This window comes from Numida meleagris, chromosome 3, assembly GCF_002078875.1.
Source record: "Numida meleagris isolate 19003 breed g44 Domestic line chromosome 3, NumMel1.0, whole genome shotgun sequence".
Lineage (NCBI taxonomy): Eukaryota > Metazoa > Chordata > Aves > Galliformes > Numididae > Numida > Numida meleagris.
The window spans coordinates 43,636,021-43,644,800 of NC_034411.1; positions in this window are offsets into that span (position 1 = coordinate 43,636,021).

The following is an 8,780-nucleotide window of genomic DNA, read 5'->3' on the forward strand; positions in this document are numbered from 1 at the left end:
TGATATTCATATCAAATACCTAAATACAAAAATTCCGCGTAGTGTCTTGTATTTATTTGACTGCTCCTTGCACCTAGATTGTCAGTGCAAAGAGGGAAAAAAAGTCTTACACCAGACATAAGAGGGGCTTAAAAAATTGGTACGTGCCATTTTAAAATAAATTATAATTAGAAAAGCACTAATATAAATGAATTATCTGTTGTGTTCTACAAAAAAAAATTTTTCAAAGGACTTTTGTACTTTTAACATCTAAATGTTAGTCAAGCTATTTAATTATTAATCATTGAAGGTTAGAAATATATATTAATTATACATCCCCTAGACCGCAGGAGAAAAGCTATTTAACAGGCTAAAAAATGATCTAGTATGTGTAAAAGTTAACATTTAGTAATATCACGAAGAACATTTATTTTAAATGTTTCCATGTTCCAGTCCTGTCTAATTAACATCTAAGTGCCAGTGCACTAGTTATGCTCTTTTGCTTTGTAATCAGTGCAGCTGAGTTTTTTTGCTTGGCCACCCTGGGTTGGAGCTTCAACAAATGACACAAGGAAGCGAACAGGCTTCTGGGTGTGGGCTCTGGGATCCTGAGGTACTCCAGAAGCAAGGTTCAGATATGACTATGAGGAATCTTTTCTGCTACAGACAAACATGAACAATTGTTTATCACTACAAAAATATTCAGAAGAGGGTCTGGGAGGTACAAGTGTGTTTACAAAGTTTAAAGCCCTCAGTCCTGTTTTCATGTGTAACTAGAGAAGCAATGAAGATGGTTTGGGCTTTGCTAGCTCTTAAGGATGTACACGAGCAAATTTTCTAATGCCTTTTTTAATTTGAGTTCTATTCAAGAGCTAAGCTGAAAGGGAGGCCTTCAAGCTGAGCGATGCTACCTATGCAGAAATACTGGTTCTAAGCGAGCTAACGTATAGTCAAAACACAAACTGAGCTTGTGATGTAAAGTAACAGTTTCATCTTTGAAGCTTGTCTTTATGAAAGTTGACACTTTGGGCGAAAGGCTATTTCAAGTACAAAATGATGTTTAAATAAAAGTACTGCTGGGGGATAATTGTTACTCTGCACTCTTTGTCAATGTCCAGGTGCTGGGTCATTCTTTTGCTGATTAGACAGTGATGTCAAACTGATATCATCAAGTTGTGTATCCCAAATAAGTGCCAAGGTACCAGAAATCCCTATCTTATTCCTTTTTGATACTTCTGCAAAACTTTTATTTACCCTTCTCTATTTGTTTGATATTTCTTTTCTGCTCCCCTGTAAACAGTTTGGAAGTGTTAGTACAGTCCTAGATGTTTCACCAATTCATTTGTTCAACTTCAGATGAATTCTTGTATTTAAGTAATACGCTCTAGGTGAACTGGATTCTCCTCTGAGATGTCACCCATTTGAAAATTATTTACGGGGGGGTGGGGGGGGGGGATAAAGCTTGTGTGACAGCTGCACAATGGCAACCTCATAAGTGAAATTGCAAATATGTCTGCTAGAATAGAGACAACTTGCCAAATTTTCTAATAAATAAGTGAATAGCTAATTTCACTTCAAGGAACTGAAGTGAGAGTTGTGTAAATGTTATGGAGTGTAAGCATCCCCTGTGGGGGAGCTAAGCTAAACAGGGAGAGCCTGAAGAGAAGGCTTTACTTGTTTTAGTCCAGCATTAAAGTCTTTGTATAATCTCCACCCTACAAAGAAAAGTCTAATTCAGAAGGTTATTGCACAATACACCTCAAGAAAGATCACCAGTATGAGGCTAACTCATTTGAACCATGTGTGTTCAGTTGTTCCTAACAGTATTTTGTGTGAGAACACAGAAGGGATGTAAACACCCTTGACTTGGAGTAAATGTTATGTGTATGATCAAGTGATGCTCTGAAACATGAAGCGAGCAGTTCATACCTGAGATAACTCACCTCTTTCTCAGCTTTCTTCCTAGATCCCTAAAGCTGTATACATTGTGTTTGGGTCTGTAGCACTATCTGTCTTGCTGTCTAGACTCCCCAGGCCAGTGAGGACTGGTTGGAGTCTGTGTCAGCTGTCAAACTGGAGCAGTGGAGGCACTGCTGCATGCCCTGCCTTGCTGCCATGGAGTTGGTGACTTGGAAAAAGGGTCAGTGAGAAGCTACTACACCAAGACTTGGCAGAGTATTTGTTCCCCTTCTCCTTGGCTAACACAAACCGTTAAGCACTGGCTAAAGGTTTGGGATATCAGCTTCAATGAACCACCCTCTTACCATGCTAGGTGCTGTGCCACTGAACTGTAAGGTGTGGTCTCTGCTAGAAGGTGGAGATGCAGCAGGGCTTATTATAATGTGTTAGGTAGTTTCGGCAGCTGTGTATCATAATGAGTTTTCAGTGTTAAGTAACATTGCGAAGACCCTTGCCTTGGTATCAGCAAGATCCAAGGCAAGGGTCTAAGACCTGGCAAAGTAGGTTCTTCTAATCTTGGATCTCAGTGTGAGATACTATGTTTATTTTTAACCTGTTTTTCAGTCTTGGAGTTAAAAGTTTGATTATTATTATCACTTTTCCCTTAATGAAATCCATTTAGCTTTTAGTGTTCAGCTTCTGCTAAAGGTGTCCTCTGGGTATTAAAACATTTAGAATGTTTGTTTTCAAGAAAGAAACCATCCCAAATGCAATGATAATAGGATCCTTGGGAAAGCTGTTTTGTGAGATGCACTATGGGCTGGAAAACGTCCTTTGCCAAGCCACAAGGCAAGTATAGGAACTAGTATTGTTGGATCAGGATCCCACTGGCACAAAAAGAGAAGGACCCAGGTACCTTTGCATTCTTAGAGACACCAGGCAGCCCTGGGCAGCTTCCAAGGCATCTCACAAAGTATCCTTGGCTTCATGATCAGCACTGAGAGCAACTCATCTTATGAAATGCCGTCAGTATGGCTGAGTCTAGTCTGTGGAAGAGATCACAAATTGCCTCATAATAACAATTACTTATGTATGAATATTCTTGTGGTCAAAAGAAGAAAACCATCAAAATATTGAGAGAGTATCATTTTAGGATATGGGCTTTGTGGTTTGTAGGCTTTTTGTTTGTTTCTTTGTTCTTTCATTTTTGGTAATGTGTCAGTGTCTTTACAGAGTCTTTAGAATTACAAAGGGTGTGGAATTGGGGCTAAATGGGACAGAGAGCTGGGAAGATGCTGAAAGGGGGATTCTTGACAAATGAAGAAAGCTGTTGCTAAGAAGCAGTCTGAACAGGATGTGCTTTGTAGATCCAACTGCAACTTGGAGTTGCCAGCCTCTGAGCCAGTTCTGGACACGTTCAGGATTCGTGAGTACATATTAGGTATGGCTGTGCCCTTGAGGCAACAGATAACAATGCAGAGTTTGATTTCCCTTTTTTTCCATCCTCCTTCTGCTGCTCTGAAATGTCTGTGACAAAAAATGCTGCCCTTCTTTATGTGCTGGTGGGGAAAGAAAGTAAGAAGGAAGACATCTCTTCTGCTTGAAGACTCTGCTCTTTCAGTTCATCTCTAAATCCAATATTATTCTAATGCTTTTTAATGCTCTGCAAGAAAAGCAAAGTTGAGCCACTGATAAGGCTTTATCTACAGGTAAACCATTTCCTTTCACTGAAAGAAAAGTAGACTTCAGACATTAGGGGCCTATAAGAAATTGCTTTTTTCCGCTTTCCAGATTTGATGGGTTTTTAGTTTGAAAGTGGTGGTGATGGGGGAATTGAAGAAGAGGGAGCAAAAAAGACAGTATCTACCTAACTGCAAATACAAAATGGATTTAGATTTAATAAAGGTAGTGAGCAAAGGAATGGGACTTGAGCAAGTGGAAAGCCTTGATGGCTTTGACAAGCCTTTTCTTTATTCTCTTGAGCTAAGTGTGTCACTTGACAGGCTGGCGTCAGGGTACAGTCAGATTCTGACAGGCTAATTTGAGCTTGTGGTTCCAATGAAGCATGCATACGGTACTCATTATATTTAGTGACAATCAGTGTCATTTTCTCCTTAAATGCAGACAGCTCAATACATTCATTTAGCTGCCTATCCGTAAATGAAGCAAGCAACCCAATGATGAAGGTGAAGAAATAGTGAGTTAGGTCAGGGGGTTTATTTGTACTCTTGATAATGTTTGGGGTCCAGAAAGAAAGTAGGAGGTTGACAATTAAGCTGATCTGAGAAAGAATGGGAAAGGCAGAGGCAGGAGGGTAATTGCTGTGCTCTGATATTTGACGTGGCAAAGTGAGAGGACTTGTCCTTTCTGCAATAATTGGTTAAGGATTGAAAGGACTGGTGATGAAATTTTCCCTGCTTACCAGAATCTGCCTCCTGGACTCTGAGAAAGCACAAAGCCTCTAATCATTGCCTAATCTTAATAAAGCTGCATCTTGTGGTGGATTAAACTATGCAAAGTATGTATGTGGAAATGCTTATTTAAAGGACAACCAGATACATATATGTCATGGTGCAACTCTGGTAGGGCATACGACTGTCAGAGAAGATGCTGACTGGGATTTACTGAAATGTTAGCTGCAGGGGGAATATGTCACTGTAAGGTGTCATTCCTACTGCTGTTTCTTCTGATTGAATGCAGATTTATGGCATTCTCCTCTGTCTGCAAGCTTTTCAGGAGTGCAGTAATTGATGAGATGGCCGTCTCTTGTATCTGTTTGATGTCCCCAGTAGGAGACAGATAGGATACAAGGACCAGGTGGTGAACGCTCCTTCTGGGTTGGAGGGCAGGTAGCAGACAGATTATTTTTTTTTTTAAATTCTACCGGCAGCACAGTGGATATAAAAGGCCCTTTATTTTAAACATCTCTGTGGTGCGGGACTACTTGATTCTGGGGGTTTATTGCTACAACAGTTCAAGGCCTGATCATGACTATCAATGAAGATTATTGTGTTATTTCTTCCTAGTTTCCTCCTCAGGGTCAAGAAGAATAAGAGATAGTTTCCGGCTTTTGGGTAAATATCACTCAGGGAAAAAAGAAAACAAACACAGAGTATCTCCTTTTATCTTAGAACTTAAATGATTTTTAGGGTGATAATTGCAGCCATATCTGGGACTAAAGCTATACCTCTCAATACAAGGGTAGGAGGGGTAGGAACACTATCCCACTGTCCAAATGTGAATCACCACAGGGCAATTGTTATTCCTATTCACACCAAGTGCGTAGTCTGAAAACAGAAGATCTGTCCAGATGCGAAGTGTGAAGTCCCAAAAAAGGAGTGACTTGTGGCCATTGCTGGTAGGAAGGAGGCTCAAGCTGTCTATTGAGAGAGATGCTGGGGACAGTGGCCAGCTGTGCTGCATGCTATTGGAAAGTAGCACCCTGAGTCATGAGATGCTCTGAGCTATTGAGGAATTTGAACTATGTGCAGGCTGTCACCTTGGAGCAAATAATCATTAGTATTCTAATCCTGGTATTAGAGAGCTCAGTGATAATTAAGAGAAAAGGGTTTTTTTTAGTGCTAGTAATTTACATGTGCTTAATGTTACTCAAATTTATTTGGCATAAAAAATTATCAGATTAATGTCTCACAATGACATAGAGAAGAAGAAATATGACTTTTCAGCACAGACTCATCTTGTTTGCTTCAGTAACATAGGGTTAGGACCTGATCTACTTTGTTACATCATCTTTGGCTAAAGTTGTAATCTTAGCACTGTTGTATTGTAAATCCAGAAGAATGGGGACTCTGTGACACTTCTCTCTCCTCTCTAACTTTTAAATTCTCTTTTGAAAAGATGGACTGCAAAATACCTGTACTATATACTGTCTGAATCTTTATTGCAGCAAAGAAAAACACGCTTGTAATGCTGTAATATAATTTCTTTCATTTTTTTCCGTCTGATCATGAAAGAAGTCTGTGTGTAAAGCAGAGGCAACTTACATAGTCACTGTTCTCCTTGACTGTTGCTACATTTGTCGTGATTAATGCTACTCTGGTATACTCCTAGAAATGAGAAATGAAGATGTATAAGACCTATCTGTTTTGGGGTCCTATCAGTCCTCCTGTTAATGTGAGAGATGCATTATACATTGAGGATGGCTCTACTATTTCCAAAGTCTGGCTTTGAACTGTTTTTCTTACTAGTAGTGGATTTTCTGCAATTATTTTTCCACGAGCTGTTCCTCTAAAGAGTGACAATTTTATAGAAGCTGAAGAATATTTAATTTGTAACTGCAGTTACAAATAGTGCCTATTGGAATCTATCAGAATATAATTCTCCACACCTGAGGAATGTGATAATTTTCTGTAGGCTTTAGTCAGTATTAGATCATAAGAATTCTTCTCCTAGATGTTTCCTCACCTTGCATCAACACAGTCTTGCATTTCTCTGTAAGGTTATGTTGATTATGTGCTAATATAATTATGCTGTCATTCAAAATGGAGATCAGCATTTTAATGCTAATGCACTGATTTTAAATTTGGAAAGAAACCTGTGCTTAGCTCTATCAAAGCAAATTTGTGTAACATATGTCACACTTTGGAATTGATCCAACTAGGTGTTGAATTGTAAACACCTTGTTTCCCCTCCAGTTTTCAGAGGCTGAGATGTAATTTATTCCAATCAGGATGTACTTTGACAAGCCAGCTGAATGGGATGCAGCTGCTGTTAAAATATTTCCAACTCTCCGTTTTTCAGGTTTTCCCAGATGTCATCTTCAGAGCTCTCCATGCTGGTGCTGCTGGCAGCTCTGACAAGGGTTAGGAGGAAGTGGGAGTGGGATGGAGCTGCAAGGGGAAGAAGCCCATTATGCTCATTATCTAGTTAGATGGACAAAAGATTTTGATTGGAAAAGCCATCTCCACTGAATAACTAATTCACTCAGATGCTGAATCTCATACTTATTGTGAGTTTGATGAACACTTTGAAAATTGTATATGTGGAAAGACATTTCATAATAATGACTAAGGCACAGTGAAGTAATAAGCCTTTTAAAACTGGAGATGTTACCTGAGATTAAATTTGGTTTTGTTTCAGAATACAAAAACTTTGAAGACTGAAGTATTTCCCTCTATTTCACAATCCTAGCAGTTAATAAGCATTGCAGTAGACTTCAGGTATAAATAGATTTGCTTGTCTCCAAAATCAGTCCTCCCAGTCCAGCTAGATTTTTGCTGGATAACTTTTATAGGAAGTTTTTGTACAGATTGTCATTGTCCTTTTTGCTCTGGCATCATAAAATTATCTTCACTTTGATAATATTAATTTGGTTTGGATAACTGTATTGGAAAACATGTATGGGTTCAGTTGATTAACGTTTGTTCTGTTCTGGAAAGGCTCAGTCTTTTGTAGAAGCAAGTTCTAAAACAGCTTCTATCTTGAACTGTCATAGCTTGTTAAAAAATGAAATCAGAATTATTCCACGAGATTTGTTGAAAGTATTAATGTGAAATGTTCTATGAAGCTGTGTGCATCTTCTGAAGCTGTATCATTTGCCTTTCAAAGACTGTATAAGCTAAGTAAAACTTATCTGTATTTTGTTTAGCCACAAGTGTCACACAGACTACACCATCCTTGGCCAAATGCATATGCTTAGGGTCTCTTGTTCCATGGATTATCTGACTGTGTAGTTGACTTCAGTGTAGCTCAGACTTTCTTGCTCTATTGAAGTGATAGCAGTCATCTTTTCTTAACTATTTATTTTCCCTTAAAATGGCCTGTTTTCTTTGTCTCTAATCTTTTTCTGTTGTCAATATTTCTATTCCAATGGTGATGTAAATTGGGAGGGAAGGAGATGGAGTTTTACCTTTGTCAAAGTAGAGAAGTGAAGTTAGAACTGGCTCTTGAGTTTTATTTACTCTTGCAGCCTTTGTTGCCCTGACAAAGGTTGGAAGAAACTTCAGTCCCTAACTTATACTTCGTTTATAAAGCATTTTTACCTTGGAACTAATTAGTCCACGATTCTTCCTGTGTTCTTTAATTGGAGGGAAAAGTGAAGATCGTAATCAAGGAATGAATTATTTTCCTCTTGGAGATCAAATTGCAAGGAGGAAAATGCACAGTCTGTAAGTAAAGATGATCTTTAAGAGACCTTAAAGTCATTCTTAGGCTTCAGGGATGTTCCTGAGCAGAACTAGGGGTTAGATTAGATTAAACTTGCAACCAGTTCTGTATGAATGCTCAATTTGCAGAAGGTCTTCTGAACTCCAACACGTATTGTATGGTGCTTTGCACTTGGTCTAGAAAAATCTTCCATGGGTGACTTTTAGGCATTCATGGTTCCTTCTCAGGTGATAAAATAGAAAACTGCTGGTTTTGTGTTAAGAAAAATAGTTTGACTGTGAAGTCTGAGTAGACACAGCACAAAAAACTCCAATGGAAAATTCTTCAGGCTGAGATGGAAAATCTTCCTTATACCCAAAGGAACCTGCTACTAAAATTTAAAAGTATGTAACCATACTTTTTTTGTGTAGGAGCCATCTGGATTGCTAAACTGCCAATTAATGTGGCTTGTAGCAGTGGCTGCTGTGATTCATACTCTAGTTTGAAGAGCTGATATATGCTAGCTGTTGATTTCACACAAATGGAAAATAGGTGGAAAATACTGAGTTACTAGCAAGCCTCTATAACCTTCAGGTTGTAGGTGTCCTATTCAGAGAAAGCAGAACATTTGTAATCCACTAGCAATTCCTTGGGCCAGCTATACTACTTCAGAAATGTCTCATGAACTAGATCCTTTCTTGACAAATACATATCTGTGACTGTTTTATCCCTCAAAAAAGTCATTTTATGAGGGCTGCTCCAAAAGTAAAACCACCGATTTCATTATGTTGGCCCAT